This window comes from Mobula birostris, chromosome 14, assembly GCF_030028105.1.
Source record: "Mobula birostris isolate sMobBir1 chromosome 14, sMobBir1.hap1, whole genome shotgun sequence".
Taxonomy (NCBI): Eukaryota; Metazoa; Chordata; class Chondrichthyes; order Myliobatiformes; family Myliobatidae; genus Mobula; species Mobula birostris.
The window spans coordinates 92148453-92171175 of NC_092383.1; positions in this window are offsets into that span (position 1 = coordinate 92148453).

Sequence of the window (22723 nt, forward strand, 5' to 3'; positions counted from 1 at the left end):
ACACAAAATGCTGGAGGAACTCAGCAGGCCAGGCAGCATCTATGGAAAAGAATACAGTCAACATTTCGGGCTGAGACCCTTTATCAGGACTGAAGAAAAAAGATGAGGAGTCAGAGTAAGAAAATGTGCGGAGGGAAGGAAGACTCACAAAGTGATAGGTGAAAGGTGAGAGGGAGAAGGGTGAAGTAAAGAGCTGGCATGTTGACCGGTGAAAGTGATACAGGGTTGGAGAAGGGAGAATCCAACAGGAGAGGACGGAAGGCCATGGAAGAAAGAAAAGGGGGAGGAAAACCAGAGGGAGGCGATGGGCGAGAAAGGAGATGAGGTGAGAGAGGGAAATGGGAATGGGGAATGGGGAATGATGAAGCCAGTGGGGGCACTACCAGAAGTTCAAGAAATCGACGTTCATGCCATCAGGTTGGAGGCTACCCAGACAGAATTTAAGGTGTTGCTCCTCCAACCTGAGTGTGGCTTCGTGACCACAATAGAGGAGGCCATAGACTGACATGCATACACGTACTGTGACCACTAGGACACACTCTAAGAAGTTACATGTGCATATGTAGCTATTAAAGTACTAGCAGGTAAATTACTTGTTAAGCAGCAATGAAACTAACAATTAAACAGTAAGATAGTGAAAATTGAACAGTCTAATCCAACACCTGGACACAGCCACTACATGTCAGCTCCTGCTCCACCCTTCTCTCCACCCCTCTCCAGCTCTCTCCACCTCTATACTGGCTGTCTCCCTCTATCTCTCAGTTCAGCTGAGGAGACTCAACCCGAAATGTTGACTGTCCATTTCCTCTGCAGACCTGTTGTGTTTCTACAGTGTTTTGTGTGTATTGCCTCAAACAAATTAGTGTTCTGGAGTCACAAAGAATAGGAAAGGACAACAGATTCTCAGAAGGGTATGAAAGAACCAGATGGGTTTTTATGACAGTCTAGTAATTTTAAAATCACTGTGTTGATACCAGCTTTTTAATTTAAGATTTAGTTTATTACTCTGATTCAGCCGGCACTGTGGAATTTGAACCTGTGTCTTCTCATTAACGTTGAAGGCCGCTGTGGTAAAGAGTAACCATTGTACGTGCTGTGGTTTGGGCTGCCTGGAAGCCGTAGGGCCTCGGGGCCCTGGCAAGTGTGAACTTGGAAAAAAAATCTGCTAAGTGACAAAAGTATGAAAGTATAAAACTGGCAAGAGGGGAAGGGCATCAGCCTGTACTTAATTCAGAAAGAGACAAATTTGTCCCTTTTTATTAATGCTATCAATCTCAAACTGGAATCCAAACCATTGGAGACTTCGGTTTTAAAACGGGCATTGCTAAAGAGTTGGCTATTGTTTATTAACCACTTCAGCTGGTTTAGAACCATAGAACCATAGAAACTACAGCACAGAAACAGGCCCTTTGGCCCTTCTTGGCTGTGCCGAACCATTTTCTGCCTAGTCCCACTGACCTGCACACGGACCATATCCCTCCATACACCTCCCATCCATGTATCTGTCCAATTTATTCTTAAATGTTAAAAAAGAACCCGCATTTACCACCTTGTCTGGCAGCTCATTCCATACTCCCACCACTCTCTGTGTGAAGAAGCCCCCCCCTAATGTTCCCTTTAAACTTTTCCCCCCTCACCCTTAACCCATATCCTCTGGTTTTTTCTCCCCTTGCCTCAGTGGAAAAAGCCTGCTTGCATTCACTCTATCTATACCCATCATAATTTTATATACCTCTATCAAATCTCCCCTCATTCTTCTACGCTCCAGGGAATAAAGTCCTAACCTATTTAACCTTTCTCTGTAACTGAGTTTCTCAAGTCCCGGCAACATCCTTGTAAACCTTCTTTGCACTCTTTTAACCTTATTTATATCCTTCCTGTAATTTGGTGATCAAAACTGAACACAATACTCCAGATTTGGCCTCACCAATGCCTTATACAACGTCATCATAATATTCCAGCTCTTATACTCAATACTTCGATTAATAAAGGCCAATGTACCAAAAGCTCTCTTTACGACCCTATCTACCTGTGACGACACTTTTAGGGAATTTTGTATCTGTATGCCCAGATCCCTCTGTTCCACTGCACTCCTCAGTGCCTTACCATTAACCCTGTATGTTCTACGTTGGTTTGTCCTTCCAACGTGCAATACCTCACACTTGTCAGTATTAAACTCCATCTGCCATTTTTCAGCCCATTTTTCCAGATGGTCCAAGTCCCTCTGCAGGCTCTGAGAACCTTCCTCACTGTCTACTACACCTCCAATCTTTGTATCATCAGCAAACTTGTTGATCCAATTTACCACATTATCATCCAGATCATTGATATAGATGACAAATAACAATGGACCCAGCACTGATCCCTGTGGCACACCACTAGTCACAGGCCTCCACTCAGAGAAGCAATTCTCTACCACCACTCTCTGGCTTCTTCCATCGAGCCAATGTCTAATCCAATTTACCACCTCTCCAATGTATACCTAGCGACTGAATTTTCCTAACTAACCTCCCATGCGGGACCTTGTCAAGGGCCTTACTGAAGTCCATGTAGACAATATCCACTGCCTTCCCTTCATCTACTTTCCTGGTAGCCTCCTCGAAAAACTCCAACAGATTAGTCAAACATGATTATGAGGGAAAACTGGCAGGCAACATAAAAACGGACTGTAAAATCTTTTATAGATATGTAAAAAGGAAAAGACTGGTAAAGACAAATGTAGGTCCCCTGCAGACAGAAACAGGTGAATTGATTATGGGGAGCAAGGACATGGCAGACCAATTGAATAATTACTTTGGTTCTGTCTTCACTAAGGAGGACATAAATAATCTTCCAGAAATAGTAGGGGACAGAGGGTCCAGTGAGATGGAGGAACTGAGTGAAATACATGTTAGTAGGGAAGTGTTGTTGGGTAAATTGAAGGGATTAAAGGCAGATAAATCCCCAGGGCCAGATGGTCTGCATCCCAGAGTGCTTAAGGAAGTAGCCCAAGAAATAGTGGATGCATTAGTGATAATTTTTCAAAACTCGTTAGATTCTGGACTAGTTACTGAGGATTGGAGGGTGGCTAATGTAACTCCACTTTTTAAAAAAGGAGGGAGAGAGAAACCGGGGAATTATAGACCGGTTAGCCTAATGTCGGTGGTGGGGAAACTGCTGGAGTCAGTTATCAAGGATGTGATAACAGCACATTTGGAAAGCGGTGAAATGATCGGACAAAGTCAGCATGGATTTGTGAAAGGAAAATCATGTCTGACGAATCTCATAGAATTTTTTGAGGATGTAACTAGTAGAGTGGATAGGGGAGAACCAGTGGATGTGGTATATTTGGATTTTCAAAAGGCTTTTGACAAGGTCCCACACAGGAGATTAGTGTGCAAACTTAAAGCACAGGGTATTGGGGGTAAGGTATTGGTTTGGGTGGAGAATTGGTTAGCAGACAGGAAGCAAAGAGTGGGAATAAACGGGACCTTTTCAGAATGGCAGACGGTGACTAGTGGGGTACCGCAAGGCTCAGTGCTGGGACCCCAGTTGTTTACAATATATATTAATGATTTGGATGAGGGAATTAAATGCAGTATCTCCAAGTTTGCAGATGACACAAAGCTGGGTGGCAGTGTTAGCTGTGAGGAGGATGCTAAGAGGATGCAGGGTGACTTGGATAGGTTGGGTGAGTGGGCAAATTCATGGCAGATGCAATTTAATGTGGATAAATGTGAAGTTATCCATTTTGGTGGCAAAAATAGGAAAACAGATTATTATCTGAATGGTGGTCGATTAGGAAAAGGGGAGGTGCAACGAGACCTGGGTGTCATTATACACCAGTCATTGAAAGTGGGCATGCAGGTACAGCAGGCGGTGAAAAAGGCGAATGGTATGCTGTCATTCATTGCAAGAGGATTCGAGTACAGGAGCTGGGAGGTACTACTGCAGTTGTACAAGGCCTTGGTGAGACCACACCTGGAGTATTGTGTGCAGTTTTGGTCCCCTAATCTGAGGAAAGACATCCTTGCCATAGACGGAGTACAAAGAAGGTTCACCAGATTGATTCCTGGGATGTCAGGACTTTCATATGAAGAAAGACTGGATGAACTGGGCTTGTACTCGTTGGAATTTAGAAGATTGAGGGGGGATCTGTTTGAAACGTATAAGATCCTAAAGGGATTGGACAGGCTAGATGCAGGAAGATTGTTCCCGATGTTGGGGAACTCCAGAACGAGGGGCCACAGTTTGAGGATAGAGGGGAAGCCTTTTAGGACCGAGATTAGGAAAAACTTCTTCACACAGAGAGTGGTGAATCTGTGGAATTCTCTGCCACAGGAAACAGTTGAGGCCAGTTCATTGGCTATATTTAAGAGGGAGTTAGATATGGCCCTTGTGGCTACAGGGGTCAGGGGGTATGGAGGGAAGGCTGGGGCGGGGTTCTGAGTTGGATGATCAGCCATGATCATAATAAATGGCGGTGCAGGCTCGAAGGGCCGAATGGCCTACCCCTGCACCTATTTTCTATGTTTCTATGTTTCTATGACCTACCACGCACAAAGCCATGTTGACTCTCCCTAATAAGCCCCTGTCTATCCAAATGCTTGTAGATTCTGTCTCTTAGTACTCCCTCCAATAACTTACCTACTACTGACGTTAAACTCACCGGCCTATAATTTCCCGGATTACTTTTCGATCCTTTTTTAAACAACGGAACAACATGAGCAACTCTCCAATCCTCCGGCACTTCACCCGTAGACAGCGACATTTTAAATATTTCTGCTAGGGCCCCCGCAATTTCAACGCTAGTCTCCTTCAAGGTCCGAGGGAACACTCTGTCAGGTCCCGGGGATTTATCCACTTTAATTTTCCTCAAGACAGCAAGCACCTCCTCCTTTTCAATCTGTACAGTTTCCATGGTCTCACTACTTGATTCCCTCAATTCCATAGATTTCATGCCAGCTTCCTTAGTAAATACAGACGCAAAAAACCTATTTAAGATCTTCCCCATTTCCTTTGGTTCCGCACAAAGCCGACCACCCTGATCTTCAAGAGGACCAATTTTATCCCTTACAATCCTTTTGCTCTTAATATACTTGTAAAAGCTCTTTGGATTATCCTTCACTTTGACTGCCAAGGCAACCTCATGTCTTCTTTTAGCCTTCCTGATTTCTTTCTTAAGTATTTTCTTGCACTTCTTATACTCCTCAAGCACCTGATTTACCCCCTGTTTCCTATACATTTCATACAACTCCCTCTTCTTCTTTATCAGAGTTGCAATATCCCTTGAGAACCAAGGTTCCTTATTCCTATTCAATTTGCCTTTAATCCTGACAGGAACATACAAACTCTGCACTCTCAAAATTTCTGCTTTGAAGGCTTCCCACCTACCAATCACATCTTTGCCAGAGAACAACCTGTCCCAATCCACGCTTTTTAGATCCTTTCTCATTTCTTCAAATTTGGCCTTCTTCCAATTCAGAACCTCAACCGTAGAACCAGATCTATCCTTGTCCATGATCAAATTGAAACTAATGGTGTTATGATCACTGGAACCAAAGTGCTCCCCTACACAGACCTCTGTCACTTGCCCTAATTCGTTTCCTAACAGGAGATCCAATATTGCATCCCCTATAGTTGGTCCCTCTATATGTTGATTTAGAAAACTTTCCTGAACACATTTTACAAACTCTAAACCATCTAGACCCCTAACAGTATGGGATTCCCAATCAATGTATGGAAAATTAAAATCCCCTACCACCACAACTTAATGTTTCCTGCAGTTGCCTGCTATCTTTCTGCAGATTTGCTCTTCCAAGTCTCGTTGACTATCGGGTGGTCTGTAATACAATCCCACTAATGTGGCCATACCTTTCCTGTTTCTCAGCTCCACTCATAAGGACTCAGTAGACAAGCCCTCTAATCTGTCCTGCCTGAGCACTGCTGTAATATTTTCCCTAACAAGCAATGCTACTCCCCCACCTTTCATTCCTCTGCCTCGATCACATCTGAAACATCGGAACCCTGGAATATTAAGCTGCCAGTCCTGCCCCTCCTGTAGCCAAGTTTCACTAATTGCTACAACATCATAATTCCACGTGTCAATCCACGCCCTCAACTCATCCGCCTTCCCCGCAATACTCCTAGCATTGAAATATATACACCTCAGAAGATTTTTACCACCACTCACAACCTTTCTATCAGCGGATTTGCTTAAACTTTCAACATCATTTATTTTCACCCCAGCCACACTGTCAGCTCTGGCACTCTGGTTCCCATCCTCCTGCAAATCTAGTTTAAAGCCTCCCCAATAGCACTAACAAACCTCCCTGAAAGGATATTGGTCCCCCTGTGATTCAAGTGTAACCCGTCTCTCTTGTACAGGTCCCACCTGCCCCAGAAGAGGTCCCAATGATCCTGAAATCTGAAACCCTGCCCCCTACACCAGTTCCTCAGCCACTTGTTCCTCCTCCAGAGCATCCTATTCCTACCCTCACTGGCACCTAGCACAGGTAGCAATCCTGATATTACCACCCTCGAGGTCCTGCTTTTCAACTTCCTACCAAGCTCTCTATACTCACTCTCCAGGACCTCCTCACTCTTCCTTGTTATGTCATTGGTACCGATGTGCACCACGACATCTGGCTGATCACCCTCCCACTTCAGAATGTCATGCAATCGATCAGAGACATCCTTGACCCTGGCACCCGGGAGGCAACAAACCATCCTGGATTCTCTGTCACGACCACAGAACCTCCTATCTGTACCTCTAACTATCGAGTCCCCTATCACTACTTCTGTCCTCTTTCTCCGCCCTCCCTTCTGCACTGCAGAGCCAGACTCAGTGCCAGAGATCCGGCTACTGCAGTTTGTCCCAGGCAAGTCATCCCCCCCAACAGTATCCAATGCGGTATACTTGTTGTTGAGGGGAATGGCCACAGGGGAACCCTGCTCTACCTGCTCTTTCCTCTTCCCTCGCCTGACAGTGACCCAATTTCCTGTCCTCAGCTCCTTTGGCGTAACTACCTCCCTGTAGCTACGATCTATAATCTCCTCATTCTCCCGAATGATCCGCAGGTCACCCAGCTCCTGCTCCAGTTCCCTAACACGGTTTGTCAGGAGCTGCAGCTGGATGCACTTCTTGCAGGTGTCGTTCTCAGGGACACCGGAGGGCTCCCTGACTTCCCACATCCTGCAAGAGGAGCATTCCAACATCCTGCCTGGCATTCTCTCCACTTTAAACAATCTGAACAAAAAACTTACCGGAACCTACCCTGGCCTCTGCCTGTTCTCGCCGAAGCCTGTCTGAGCCAAAGCCGTCTCACTCTGACTCAGTCCACTCCAACGATGGCCGCTACAACGATGGCCGCTGTATATGGTGGTCTGCTTTTTAAACCTTGGTGCGCTACGTCACACACCTGCGCAGTGCAGACCCTTCTCCCCGAGCAGTGTTTAAAAAAAACCCGACTTTTTTCTACCCGATTTCTTCACTCCTTCTCAGCTGCTTGCTTCGACTTTCGAGTTTAATTGAACTTTCCATTCTCATTTCGACATGATGGTCCATGGCCCTTTCTACTGCCATGAGGAGACCACACTCAGGTTGGAGGAGCAACACCTCATATTCCATCTGGGTAGCCTCCAACCCGATTTTGATGAACATTGACTTCACTAACCTTTGGTAATTTCTTCCCACTCCCCCCTTCTCTACTTAATCATTCCCCTCTCATCCCTTCTTTTCTCTTCAGCTGCCCATCACCTCCCTCCGGTGCGTCTCCTCCTTCCCTTTCTCCCATGGTCCTCTGCCCCCTCCTATCAGACTCCTCCTTCTTCAGCCCTTTACCTTTTCCACCTATCACATCCCAACTTCTTACTCCATCTCCCTTTCCCCCTAATCTGTCACCTGCCAGCTTGTTCTCCGTCCCCTGTCCTCACCTTCTTAGTCCGGCTTCTTCCTCCTCCCTCTCCAGTCCTGATGAAGGGTCTCGACCCGAAACACCGACTGTTTATTCCCCCTCGTAGCTGCTGCCTGGACCTGCTGAGTTTCTCCAGCATTTTGTGTGTGTGTGTGTTGCTCTGGATTTCCTGCATCTGCAGAATCTCTTGTGTTATTGCCTTACTCTTGTTAGTTGAAGAACTTCAACTTAAATAATACTAACCTGCTCCTCCACAATCCTCACCACCACTTCTGTAATCATTTCCTGTCAGAGTCACCTTATGTACAGACACTCTAGTGCCTAGTGGCACTTTATGGGCATAAAATCAATTTATGTATATAAGCTACTGTACAGGATATATTTATATTTATTCTGTTTTTATTACAGCATTTTTTTTTATCTCGTTGTGTTTTTTTTGTGCTGCCTCAGACCCGGAGTAACAATTATTTCATTCTCCTTTACACTTGTGCACTGGAAATGACATTAAACAATCTTGAATGTTGAATTTCTCTTTGTTGCCTCCTGTGGAGCTAAAGTAATGTTTCACTGTTAATTTGTTGAGATTAAGATCATGCTGGTCGATGCAAGGACATTGCTTGTACCTTGTTGCATAGTGAGGGGCTCGGTAATGAGATCAGAGTCAGGTTTATCATCACTGACATATGGTATGAAATTTGTTTTTTTTGTGGCAGCAGCACGTTGCACTACATAAAGTAAACCATAAATTATAATAAGAGCTATGAAATATAAATTAAAAATACATACACTATATATTTGGAATCTCCTGCACCTAATACTGGTGCATGTTCATAGTCTTAGGCCGTAAGATATAGGAGCAGAATTAGGCCATTCAGCCCATCGAGTCTGCTCCACCATTTCATCATGCCTGATTCATTTTCCCTCTCAACCCCGATCTCCTACTTTCATCCGTAACCTTTCATGCTGTGACAATCAAGAAGCTGCCAACCTCCACCTTAAATGCACCCAATGACCTGGCGTCTGCTGCGTCTGTGCCAACAAATTCCACAGATTCTTAGCCTTCTGGCTAGAGGAATTCTCCCTCATATCCGTTCAGGATGGGCGTCCCTCTGTTCTGTAGCTGTGCCCTCTGATCCCAGAGTCCCCCACTATAGGAAACAAACGCTCTACATCCACCCTATCGAGGCCTTTCAACTTTCGATAGGTTTCAATGTGAGCCCCCACCTCATTCTTCGAAATTTCAATGAGTAAAGTCCCAGAGCCATCAAACGCTCCTCATACATCAACCTTTTCATTCCCAGAATCATTCTCATGAACCTCCTCGGAACCCTCTCCAATTCAAAAATCCTTTCTTAAATAAATGGCCCAAAACTGCTTACAATACTCTAAGTGAGGCCTCACCAGTGTCTTATAAGGCCTCAGCATTACATCCTTGTTTTTATATTCTAGTTCTCTTAAAATAAATGCTAACATTGCATTTGCCTTACTCAGCAGTGACTCAACTTGCAAGTTAACCTCCTACATGAAGACTCCCAAGCTTCTTTGCACCTTGTTTTTTTGAATTTTCTGCCCATTTAGAAAGTAGTCTGTGCTTTTGTTCCTTCTACGAAATTGCATGACCGTACACTTTCTGACACTGCATTCCATCTGCCACTTCTTTGCCCAGTCTCCTAATCCATCAAAGTTCTTCTGCAGCCTCCCTTCCTCAACACTACCTGCACCTCCACCGATCGTCGTATCAGCTGCAAATTTGGCCACAAAGGCACCAATACCATCATCCAAATCATTGACGTATAATGTAAAAAGACACAGTTCCAACACCAGCCCCTCCGGAACACCACTAGTCTCCGGCAGCCAACCAGAAGAGGCTCCCTTTATTCCCACATTTTGCCTCCTGCCAATCAGCCAAAGCTCTATCCATGCTAATATCAGTCTTGTAACACTTTGGGTTCTTGTTAAACAGTCTCATGTGCAACATCTTATCAACGACCTTCTGAAAATCCAAGTACACAACAGCCATTGCTTCCTCTTTGTCCATCCTGTTCGTTATGTCCTCAAAGAATTCCAACAGATTTGTCAGGCAAGATTTTCCCTTGAGGAAATCACGTTGACTTTGGCTTATTTTATCCTGTACCCCCAAGTACCCTGAGACCTCTTCCTTAACAATTGACTCCAGCATCTTCCCAACCACTGGGGTCAGGCTAACTGGCCGATAGTTTCCTTTCTTCTGCCTCTCTCCCTTCTTGAAGAGTGGAGTAACATTTTCAATTTTCCAGTCCTCCGGAATCACACCAGGATCTAGTGATTCTCGGAAGATCATTACTAATGCCTCCACAACCTCTTCAGCCACCTCTTTCATAACCCTGCGGTGTAGCCCATCCAGGTGGCCAATCCACGTTCCGACCTTTCACTCACTTCTTTCTCCTTTTGGTATCCTCTTTGATATTATTGGCTACATTACCTTCATATTTCAACTTCTCCCTCCTCATGGCTTTTTTATTTGCCATCTGTTGGTTTTAACAGATTCTCAATCTTTCAGCTTCCCACTAATTTTTGTTCTCTTACTTGCCCTCTCTTTCACTTTTATGTCGGCTTTGATTTCCCTTGTCAGCCATGGTTGCATAATCCTGCCTTTAGAATACTTCTTCTTTGGGACGGATCTATCCTGCACCTTCCAAATTGTTCCCAGACTCTAACTATTGCTATTCTGTTGTCATCCCTGCTAGTGTCCCCTTCCAATCAACTTTGGCTAGCTCCTCTGTCATGCCTTTGTAATTTCCTTTACTCCACTGTAATACCGATAGAGCTGACTTTAGCTTCTCTTTCTCTCTCAAATTGCAGGGGAAAGTCTATTATATTATGATCACTGGCTCCTAAGAGTTCCTTTACCTTAAGCTCCCTCATCAAGTCTGGTTCATTACACAACACCCAATCCAGAATTGCATTTCCTATAGTGGGACCAATCACAAACTGCTGTAAAAAGCCATCTCCTTTGTATTCTTTGTCTCTGTCTTATGCAGTTGTTCATTTTGTCCCCTAGTGGTTTCAGTTCTTTGTAACATTCTTGAAAGCTGTCTTGGACTCCAGCACCAATTTGATTTTCCCAATCTACTTGTGTATTGAAATGACCCATAATGATCGTAATTTTCTCAAATCTAAAACGTCCATCAACGCTGTCTTCGAAACATCTTAAATATCAGCTGGGAAGATAGAAGAACCAACGTCAGTGTGCTAAATGAAGCAAAAACAACAAGCATTGAAGCCTACCTCATCAAGAATCAACTAAGATGGAGCGGTCATGTTGTTCGGATGAAAGACGAACGTCTGCCGGAACAAATCTTCTACCCCCAGCTTAAAGAAGGCAAACGTAAAAGAGGCGGACAACAGAAGAGATTCAAAGACGTCTTAGAAGCCAACATGAAGAAATGTAACATTGACATCAACAATTGGGAAACCAATGCCAAGGACAGGAAACTTTGGCAAGCCATCATCCAAGAAGGAACAGCAACTTTCGAAGCCAACAGATGTGCAGAATTAGAAGAAAAGAGAAGAAAATGGAAAGAGAGGCAGCAACAACCAAAGCCCAATCTGCCACCTGGAAATACCTATCTTGAATGCGGAAGAACTTTCAAAGCCAAGATTGGGCTCATAAGCCACTTGAGAGCCCATAAGTAGATCAACAGAACGAAGACCATCATCCTCGACCTCGAGGGATAGCCACGACGGAATGATCGTAATATTGCCCTTTTGACATGTGTTTTCTATCTTCCATTGGAATTTGGAGCCCACACCCTGGAGGCCTATAGTTTGCAGTTGCAGTTTCCTAACTCTGCCCACAAGAAGTCAATATTTTCCAATCCTATGTCACCTCTTTCTAATGACTTGATTCCATGTTTAACCAACAGATCCATCCCACCCTCTCTGCTCATCTTTCGATACAATGTGTATCCTTGGATGTTAAGCTCCCAGCCGTGATCCTCTTTCAGCCACGACTCAGTGATGCCCACAACATCATACCTACCAATCTCTAACCGTTCTAAAAGATTATCGATCTTATTTCGTATACTGTGCTCATTCAAATAAAACACTCTCAGTCCTGTATTCGTCACCCTTTTCACCTTTGTCCCCATGTTACACTTCAACTCATCCCACTGACTGCAATTTTGCCCTGTCATCTGCTTGTTCTTCCTCACAGTCTTATTATCTCTCTCTCTCTCTAAATTTCTGTATTCTGTAGCTGGAGGGTGGTAAATTTGTGGAGTTTGTTACCAGCTGTGGAGGCCAGGTCGTTGGGTGTATTTAAGGCAGAGGTTGATAGGTTCTTGATTGGACATGGCATCAGAGGTTACAGGGAGAAGGCCGGGGAGTGGGGCTGAGGAGCAGAAAAAAGAATCAGCCATGACTGAATGGCAGAGAAGACTCGATGGGCCAAATGGTCTAATTCTGCTCCTATGTCTTATAGCCTTATGGTCTTCCAAAGCCATTATTTCACCAGAACCAGCCCTACCACCCCCACCTTCACACACACCATCGAAACTCCATCTGGAAACCATACAGGGCACGCGGACTTACCTGATATAACTCATTGTCTCTCCACTGATGTTACAGCGTATCTCCCTGCTGGAACGAGAACTTTGAAGATTTTATCATAATGTTATGTAGGCACGAAGGATTAGAAAATGAAGCATCCCTTCCTTCACAATGTCACACTTCAACGTTTTATTTAACGCACATAAAAGTTGCTGGTGAACGCAGCAGGCCAGGCAGCATCTCTAGGAAGAGGTACAGTCAATGTTTCGGACAATGTTTTATTTAGCGATGCAGCGTATATCCGGCTCTTCCAGCCACATCGACCGGCAACCCACTGATTTAACACTAGCCTTATCACAGGACAATTTACAATGACCTATTAACCCTACTAACCAAAACACCTTTGGACTGTGGGAGGAAACCCACGCAGTCACGGGCAGAACGTACTAACTCCTCGCAGACCGCACCGGGAATTGAACTTTGAACTCTGAACTCTGAGCGGTGATAACGTCGCGCTCACCCCTACACTTCCGTGGCTTCATTGCGAAGTTATTCAGTGCTGCCTTTGAGCCGGTTTCCACCACGGTTCAGTGATGATCACGAAGGGTTAAAGCAGCTGTCGAGCAGGCAGCTTTTCTGAGGGAATATAAAGTCGACGCGGCAGGAAATCTGTATATCCGAGGTGTAAAATTAGTGCAAATTAACCAAAAGTAGATGGCCTGTGAAAACGCGCAAGATAAATGAGCACATATTTATGGCTGAGGAATGTTTGGATATAAAATGATTCTCCCTCAGAATGGTGAAGCTGCAATCTGTCTGCTCTCTGTCACTGCCACCCCCCTCCCAAACATGTGCAAATTTTCTTCTGAGATGAATTAAGTTTTCTGAAACACGGCAGTTTAGCAGACAGCAGTCAGCGCTGCACATTGTTATTGCTCCTTTTCTTGTTTCTGGCTTGCTTATAATTCCCCTGAGAATTCCTTTTAATAATCCCAGGGTTTCGACGAGATGAAGGAGAGCGTGAGGAACAGAAACCGATCCACAACAAATTGCTGTGGCAGCGACAGAGAATGGGCTCTTCATTGTGGAATTGTGATTTGCCGAGGAGGAGCTACTTAATAAGTCAAACCACGATCAACTGCAGCGGAATCTACGGGAACTCTGTATCCAGGGTCTGACAGGACCGCGGACCATGATAGATGCTTTCATCTACAGCATCTCCGCAATCAAACACCACTCCATAAAGGACGAGGCACCTACTTGCTGTGCAACTCTTCAGTCCTTCTCTTAAGCCTGCTGAAGCGATGAATCCAAAGTCATCTCTGTGACCTTAACAATGCAACACAAGGGTTATGGCAAGGGATTTGAAAATAGTCACCCCACCACACAAAATAATTGCTCCTGAACTGTTCAAAGCTTTTATAAGCTCTACTGTTAATGCCAAGGCTAAAGATATTAAATACTACAGCTTTTTAAAAATGAATCAAACACATATTTTAATAACAGATAAGAAAAGCTACATTAAGCTTCTTGCACACAGCAATTTAGAAATTAAAGAAGTGCATAGCAGCCGATGAATTGTTTCTGAAATTATCACTTATAACACATGGAGCTTAACTGAAATTACATTCTGTCGGCACTCCCTGAACTAATATATTAAAGTTTACTGTTAATCATTGTTAAGGCCTACATTTCAATGCTTCCCGTTCCCTTTCCACACTGGGGATTTCTGCTCAGTTATCTCGCAGGTGGGTGGAAAGGAAGATAAAGGCTTGCTTTGGAAAGGGAGGGCCTCAAATCTTGCAGCACCGAGAATCCACTGGAATCTGCAATGCAGAGAAAGCACGTAAAATAGGTTACCAAGCACTGGACAGGCTCACAGAACTGTTGCAGGAGGGGGGAGACCATTCAGTCCATAAGACACAGCAGCAGAATGAGGTCATTCAGCCCATCGAGTCTGCTCCACCATTCCATCATGGCTGATTTACTATCCCTCTCAACCCCATTCATCCTGTCTTCGCTCCATAACTTTTGACACCCTGTCTAATTGAGAACCTATCCACCTCAACTTTAAATATACCCAATGACCTGGCCTCCATAGCCATCTGTGGCAACAAATTTGGCTCTGGTAGGGTCACCTACACCCAACAGGTCAAAGGGAAGAGCCCAGACTAAGAGTGGTCCACCGGTCCTCCAGGCTCGGAGGTTCAACTCAGGGCTAGTAGCCTTGAATGGTCAAAAAACAACGAAGCAATGAGGAATCCTTCTATGCAGATAGAGGTGGGGGACCTTCCTTAATGCCAGCAGTGTAACGGGCAGTAAGTAAGCAATATTTATTGCCAAATTATGGCATTCATTGGCGGCAGGTGGTCAAAGCTTGCTGCTTACCATGACAGCAACAAGGGACCCCTCTACGTTTTATCTTCATTTCACAGAATGGCTTGCTACGCACGAGTCAGTCCATCTTCCTGAGCTGACACAGTCCTTCCAGTGATGGCGCTCCAATGGGAAAAGGATTTCCAGGAATATTCACAGGATCAAAATGGCCAGCACCCAAGGGCATGCGTTTAAAGTGGGACCGCGGGGTGGGGTGGGGTGGACATTCAAGGGAGGTGTGGAGAGCAAGTTTTTTACACAGATCAGTGGTCATGACGAAGGGTCTTGATCCAAGATGGCGACTGCTTATTCGTCTATCTGCTTAGGGCTAACAACCCTGACTTGCAGAACAACATTATTATGGAAACAGCAGTGAAGAATCTTTCCACATCTGGGTGTAATGGTATTCCCAAGTCCCCGAGTCGCCTCTGGGGCTTGGATGACTGACGGTAGTACAAACCAAGCAACTGACCCGATGAAGGAAGTCCTGAACACTACAAGAGAAAGAGCACCTTCATTGCTGCCCTAAACGCCAATGGCATAACGGGAAGTAAGAAAAAAGGCTGCCTGACCTGCTGAGTTCCTCCAGCATTGTGTGCATGTGTGAGTGTGTGAGCGTGTGTGTGTGTGTGTGTGTGTGTGTGTGTGTGTGTGATTGAGTGTGTGCATGTGTGAGTGAGTGTGTGCGTGTGTTTGCGAGTGTGTGTGAATGTGTGTGTGCATGCATGTGTGTGTCTGTGTGTTTGTGTATGTGAGTGAGTGAGTGAGTGTGTGCGTGTGTGAGTGCGTGCGTATGTTTGCGAGTGTGCGTGAATGTGTGTGTGTATGCATGCGTGCGGGTGTGTGTGTGTGTGTGTGCACATGCGTGTGTGCGTGTGTGTGTTTGTGTATGTGAGTAAGTGTGTGTGTGCGCGTGTGTGTTTGTGTGTGTATATGTGTGTATACGTGTGTGTGTATGTGTGTATCTGTGTGTACGTGTCCGTGTGTGAGTGTGTCTCTATGTAAGTATGTGTGTGTGTGTGTGTGTGTGTGAGCTTGTGTGTGTGAGCGTGTGTGTGCGTGTGTGTGTGTATGTATGTGTGAGTGTGTGTGTGTGTGTGCGTGTGAGTGTGTGTGTGTGTGTGTTTGTGCGCGTGCGTGCGCGTGCGCGCGTGTGTGTGTGTATGTGTGTGTATACGTGTGTGTGTATGTGTGTATCTGTGTGTGAGTGTGTGTCTGTGTGAGTATATGTGTGTGTGTGTAAGTGTGTGTGTGTGTGTGTGTGTGAGAGTGCGCGTGTGCATGTGTGTGTATGTGTGTGTGTGTGTGTGTTTGTGCACGTGCGTGCGCGTGCTTGTGTGTGTGTGTGTGAGCGTGTGTCTGTGAGTGTGTGTGTGCGTGTGAGTGTGTGTGTGTCTGTGTGCGTGCGTGCGCGTGCTTGTGTGTGTGTGTGTGTGCGTGTGAGTGTATGCGTGTGTGTGTGAGTGTGTGTGTGTGCGTGTGAGTGTATGCGTGTGTGTGTGTGTGTGTGTGTGTGTGTGTGTGTGTGTGTGTGTGTCTGTGCGTCTCTGTTGCTCTGGATTTCCAGCATCTGCAGAATCTCCTGTGTTTCTGATTTGCTGCACATCTCCTGGGGACTGAGGCTGCCAGGGTTGGAGATGGAGGGTGATAAAACAGGGCTGGTAAAGAGGCTCTTAGATAATATGCTTGGATTAGAGGGATATGTACTTGTCCAGACAGAAGGGATCATTAGTAGGCTTTTAATCGGCGTTTAATTAGTTTGGCATGACATCATGGGCTGGAGGGCCTGCTCCTGTGCTATGCTGTTCTACGTTTGATGCTCTCTAACGAGGGACAAACCTGTCAGGGCCGGGTGGGGCTCGGAGGGGAGCGATGAGGAGGTGGTGGTGCTCCCGTGGACCTGCTGCCCTCGTCCTCCTGGTGCCGGTGGTTGTCTGTGGGAGAACTGGTGAGAGTACTACTCCATCTCCGAGCTTGGTGAGTAACCACATTGCAATGTGTGGATTCGGAATCAGGACCAGGTTCATTGTCACCGGCACATGTCTGTTCATCTATCAGTTCATTCCTTTTAGAGATACAGAGCAGAACAAGTCCTCCTGTCCCTTCCAGCCGCCCCGCCCAGCAGTCCCCTCATTGAACCCCAGCCTAATCACGGGACACTTCACCATGACCAAATAACCTACCAAGTCTTTGGACTGTGGGAGGAAACCGGAGCACCCGGAGGAAACCCACGTGGTCACAGGGAGAACGTACAAACTCCTTAAAGTCAGCAGTGGGAACTGAACCCGTGTCGCTGGTACTGTAAAGCATTCTGCAGGACAGTGCAATACATAAAACTTATTATATGCTATAATAAGAATGTATAAAAAATAAAAAATGCAGAAAGAGTTCAATATAGTGAAGTGATGTTCACGGGAGCACGGACCATTGAGGAATCTGATAGCAGAGGGGAAGAAGCTGTTCCTAAATTGTTGAGTGTGTATCTTCAGGCTCCCGATAGTAGCCATGAGAAGAGGGGACGTCCTGGATTGTGAGGGTCCTTCGTGATGGATCCCAGCTTTTTAAGATATTGTCTTATGAAAATGTATCCAAGATACAATTGACTCAGTTTACAACCCTCCACAGCTTTTGCTGACTTTGCACATTACAGCCTGCATACCAGACAGTGATGCGACCTGTCAGAATGGTCTCCACCGTGCAGCCGTCCTGGGTGGCCATACCAGATCTTGTCAAGCTCCTAATGAAGTATAGCTGCTGGTGCATCGACCAGTTATCCCCAGGATAGATCCTCAGAGTTGTTCGCACCCAGAAGCCTAAAGCTGCTCACGGTCTTCACCACCGACCCCTCAGTGAGGGCTCGTGCCTGTTCTCCCAACCCCCCTTTCCTGAAGTCCACAGTCAGTTCCTTCGTCTTGCTGACACCCAGCTCGAGTTTGTGGTTGCAGTGCCGATCGATCTCGCTCCTGGCTGCCTCCTCGTCACCGTCTGGTAGTCTCCCAGGAGCAGTTGCGTCATCAGCAAATCTGTAGATGGCATTTGCGCTGCTCACCCACTGCACACTGGCATCGCACACTGCAGCCACTGTCTGCCTGGGTCAGAGGGAATGAATGCCTGGGTTCGAAGTTCAAAGTGAATTTATTATCCAAGTACACTTATGTCACCATATAAAACTCTGAGATTCGCTTTCTTGTGAGCATTCACAGTCAATACAAAGTAACTCAATAGAATCGACAAAGAAACACACAAAAGATGGACAAAGAATGTGCAAAGGGCAACAGAGTGTGTACATACAAAAAAAACAAAGTAATAGTAAAAACAAATAAGCAATAATTATCAAGAACATGAGATGAAGGTTCCTTGCAAGTGTCCATAGGTTATGGAATCAATTCAGTGTTAGGGTGAGTGAAGTTATCCCCTCTGGTTCAGGGGTAATAACTGTTCCTGAACCTGGTGTTGTGAGTCCTGAGACCTGAGACTCCTGGTGTTCTGAGTCCTGAAACTTGAAACTCCTGGTTTTGTGGGTCCTGAGACTCCCGGTGTTGTGGGTCCTGAGATTCCCGGTGTTGTGGTTCCTGAGACTCCAGGTGTTGTGAGTCCTGAGACTCCTGGTGGTGTGGGTTCTGAGACTCCTGGTGGTGTGTGTTCTGAGACTCCTGGTGGTGGGGTTCTGAGACTCCTGGTGTTGTGGGTCCTGAGGCCCCTGGTGTTGTTGGTCCTGAGACTCCTGGTGTTGTGGGTCCTGAGGCCCCTGGTGTTGTGGGTCCTGAGACTCCTGGTGTTGTGGGTCCTGAGGCCCCTGGTGGTGTGGGCCCTGGTGTTGTGGGTCCTGAGACTCCTGGTGTTGTGGGTCCTGAGGCCCCTGGTGGTGTGGGCCCTGGTGTTGTGGGTCCTGAGACTCCTGGTGGTGTGGGTCCTGAGACTCCTGATGTTGTGAGTCCTGAGATTCCCAGTGGTGTGAGTTCTGAACCTGGTGCTGTGAGTCCTGAGACTCCTGGACCTCCCGTCCGATGTCTGTAACCTGCTGACGGTCGAAGTTGTGTCCTGAATGAAGATTAGCTTATTGAAGTTTGTTGGGGCTGTGCTTGGCACTTCAGTTAACCGAAAGGGCAAGGCTCTTACTGTTCTTTAGATTTTCAATCACAGATTACCTACCATTCAGAGGAAGAAGTATTTATTTTTATTTTTCTCTCTCCGCCTTTCTTGCCCTCACTCCCCCTCCCCCCACGCTTGAGACACCTGCCTTGCCCCTATTTCCAGCGTGTTGACGCTCACATCCCGATGTGAGACACCTGCTTACTCGAACATGCCAGGATACCGGGCTCACACGAGCCTGGAGCCTTGTGGAGATGTCGGCTGTTCTGACTGAGCAATCAGCGCATCCTGATAAACCTCCGACAAGAAGTCACCTTGAGGTGGAGAGCAGAGACTGCGGGTCTGAGGTGAAGGATCAGTCGGTATACCATCAAGCTGTTTCTCTGAAAACATTTCACCGTGTCAGTTGGGATTAGCTCATACAAGGGCAGAAAAGACTATTATTTTTCCCAATCCCTTTCATATTCTGGTCAGTCTTTGCGCGTAGCTACATACTGAATACCCGTAAATGAAGCATGCCCAGACAGCAGTGACGTCAGCCTGAGTTTAGCTTCCCTGCAGTTGCACGGATTTTAAATTAAACTATTTGATAGGCAACACATCCCCTGACTCCTCCCACATGGGCCACTGACAAACAGAAAGCATTTCAGATGCTTCTAACCAAATGGTCGATAAAAAGGCCACACAAATTCGACAATAGACATCGCTCACACTCTGAGATGGTGTGAAATTAAAACCTGCCGGGGCGCCTAGCAAGAGATCTGCTGCATGTGTGCTGTCTCCCCGTCACAGCAGATCTTTTTGCTTGTCTGTCCCGCGGGTTCGAGTGCAGCGGGTAGTGCGGCGTTATTACAGCTCGGGGGGGGTCAGAGTTCAGAGTTCAACTCTGACGCCGTCTGCGAGGAGTTTGTACGTTCTCGCCGTAACCGCGAGGGTTTACTCCCACCGCCCAAAGACTTACGGGTTAGTAGGTTAACCGGTCATTGTAAATCGTCCTGTGATTAGGCTAGGATCAAATCGGTGGTTTACTGGGCGGTTATAGCTCGTTGGGCCAGAAGGTTCTGTTCCACTCTGTGTTCCTAAATAAGCAAAAATTTAAATAAAACTTTTATAATAAGACATATGAGCAGAAGTAGGCCTTTTGGACCATCGAGCCTGCTCTGCCATTCTATCATGGCTGATTTATTATCCCTCTCAACCCCATTCTCCTGCCTTCGCCCCGTAACCACTAATCAAGAATACATCAGCCCCTGCCTTAAACATACCCAATGACTTGGCCTGCACAGCTGCCGGGGGCAACGAATTCCACAGATTCACTGCCGTCAGGCTAAAGAAATCCCTCCTCATCTCTGTTGTAAAGCGACATTCTTTATAATTAGCTTTTTAAAGTCTAGGCTGCATCTGCTGATCTAGAATTTGCTTCACATGAAGTCCCATCTCTACGGCTTTCCTAGCTTTATATGCTGACAAGGCTGTGTGCACAGCTCTTGGCAGTTTCTTGTACTGTTGGGTGAGAATGGATGCAACGATCAAGAAGACACACTAATGCCTCTCCTTCCACAGGAGGCTAAGGAAATTCTGCAACGGCCTGGTGACTGAGGCCGATGTCTATCCGCGCGCCCCAGAGGGCGTTCTACCCAGATGCTTCATGGCTTGGTACGGCAACTGCTCTGCCCACAGAATTGCAGAGAGTTGTGAGCACAGCCCAGACCATGACGCAAACCAGCCTCTCCGCGAATGATTCTGCCTACACTTTCCGCTGCCTTCGCAAGGCAGCCGGCGTAATCAAAGACCACACCCACTCGCTTCTCCCCTCTCCCACCGGGCAGACGACGCAAAAGCCTGACGGTATGAACCACCAGGTTCAGTCCCACTGTCATCACTATTGGCTGGCTCTCACGCCAAGACTTGATCTCCCAATCTGTCTGGTCAGGGCCTTGCACTTTATTTGTCTGTCTACACGGCATTTTTCTCTGCTACTGTAACACTACATTCTGAATTCTGTTTTTCCTTTTGTAATGCCTCGATGCACTCACGTAAGTAATATCTGTCTGAAAGACACATAACAAAAATCTTCTCACAGTGCCTGTGGTTCCTTAAGCTTGTCATAGCCAGGGGGACGAGTGGGGACAAGCTCCCATGCTCCCATGGTGTGCTCCTCAAACAGCCTCTGAGTCCAGCTCCTGGCCTTTACATGTGGCTTAGCTACTAAGCCTGACAGAACCATTTCTACTGACAGGAGAAGGGGCAAAGGTGGGTTACTGGCGCCTTAAAACCAGTCACTTTGGGCAGATTGGGCTCATCAACTGTGGTTAGCAGCTCATCTAGGAGAAGGAAGATTCTGATCTCAAGTGTCCACTGCCTTGCGGATATATCCACTCATGGGGTGGGCTTCAGGAATACACCCCGAGGGAAAAATCCAGAGCTGGAGTCCCTAAGGCAGTCCTGTGTCGAGTTCAATGCTGACTGGCAGCTCCCGCAATGCCGCTGGTACCAAGCTGTATGGGTCTCATCAGCAGTGTGGAGAGGGGGAGCTTGCCACACAGGCAGCAGCCTGCTCTCCGTATCCAACTGCCCCGACTTGTGTATCACAAAGGCAGCAAGGATGCAGCGTCTACGGTCGATCCTGATCAGTGCATGTGACAATAATAAACCAGTTATCGTTCCTCTCTCGCCTTGTGACACATCGGGCAGCAGTTGCCGTTTCTTTAGCATTTTTACGAGTTTTTTACGAGGCCGAGTTGCCAGCTCGATGTTCAGTCCAGCACGGCTGGAGAGCATGGAAGGAGCCGGCCGGATTCGAACCAGGACCACTCGCCCAAAATCCCGTGCAGACGCCACTACATCACCGGCCAGCTAATAAACTGAAAACCCCTGGTTTCCTCGGCCGCAGAAGTCTGGGGAAGACACTCTCCGATGCTGTCAAACCCGTGAGATTCAGACCGCTCTCCCATCCCAACCTCCGGTTAGTGTGGGTGCTACCCTGTTACAAATTAATGCCATGAAATGACAGAATGTTATATTAATGAATTATATTTATTTAGGAATTATATTTATGAATCTTAACTTAACTAAAGGGTGAGTAAAGAAAAATCTTCCTGACCAGCTCAGGGGGCACCTGTGGGCTGTTCTTGCTGCAGCTCAGCAGAACCAAACCATAGCTAGCGGCCGCTTATGACGCCCGCAGCCGGGGACAGGACTTCATGGTGAGAAACCGAGTATGAGTCTGCTGCCCCATCTGGAAGACCAGACTATTCCCACCAAGCTTGGAAGCCACTGGAAGGGGCCGGGAGAGGTGCTCAGCTGCATCCCTGATGTGGTATACCGGCTGCGGCTGCCTGGGCGGTGGTAGGCGGTCTCGCTGCGCCGTGTCGGCCCCTGGCCACCACCGACCCAGCGAGGCTGAGGGAAGGAGGTGACTCTCCAGGTGCTCTGCCTCTTCCCTCTCTTAGGGGTAGGAGGCTACAGACACCCCCCCCACACAGCACCCCAGACAGTTGTCTACCACACCACCGGGACCTTTGGACTTTTTTGTAAACTCTGGGGTTGCTGGGGATGGCTGACCCCTTCAGATGGGGGCAATGTGGCGTTTTGGGGCATGGTCGACTGCTCTTCCCGGCATTACTAGCTGCCAGCTTGCTTTAAAAAGCCTTCATGGTATTATATATTTAATATTTAATTAATAAGTGGTGCAAAAAGGAGATAGTGAGGTAGGGGTCATGGATTCAATACCCATTCGGATGGCAGAGGTGATCCCCTCATCACTGCGAACAAATACTGAAGGGCCTAGGTAGAGTGGATATGGCGAGGATGTTTCCTGTAGTGGGGGA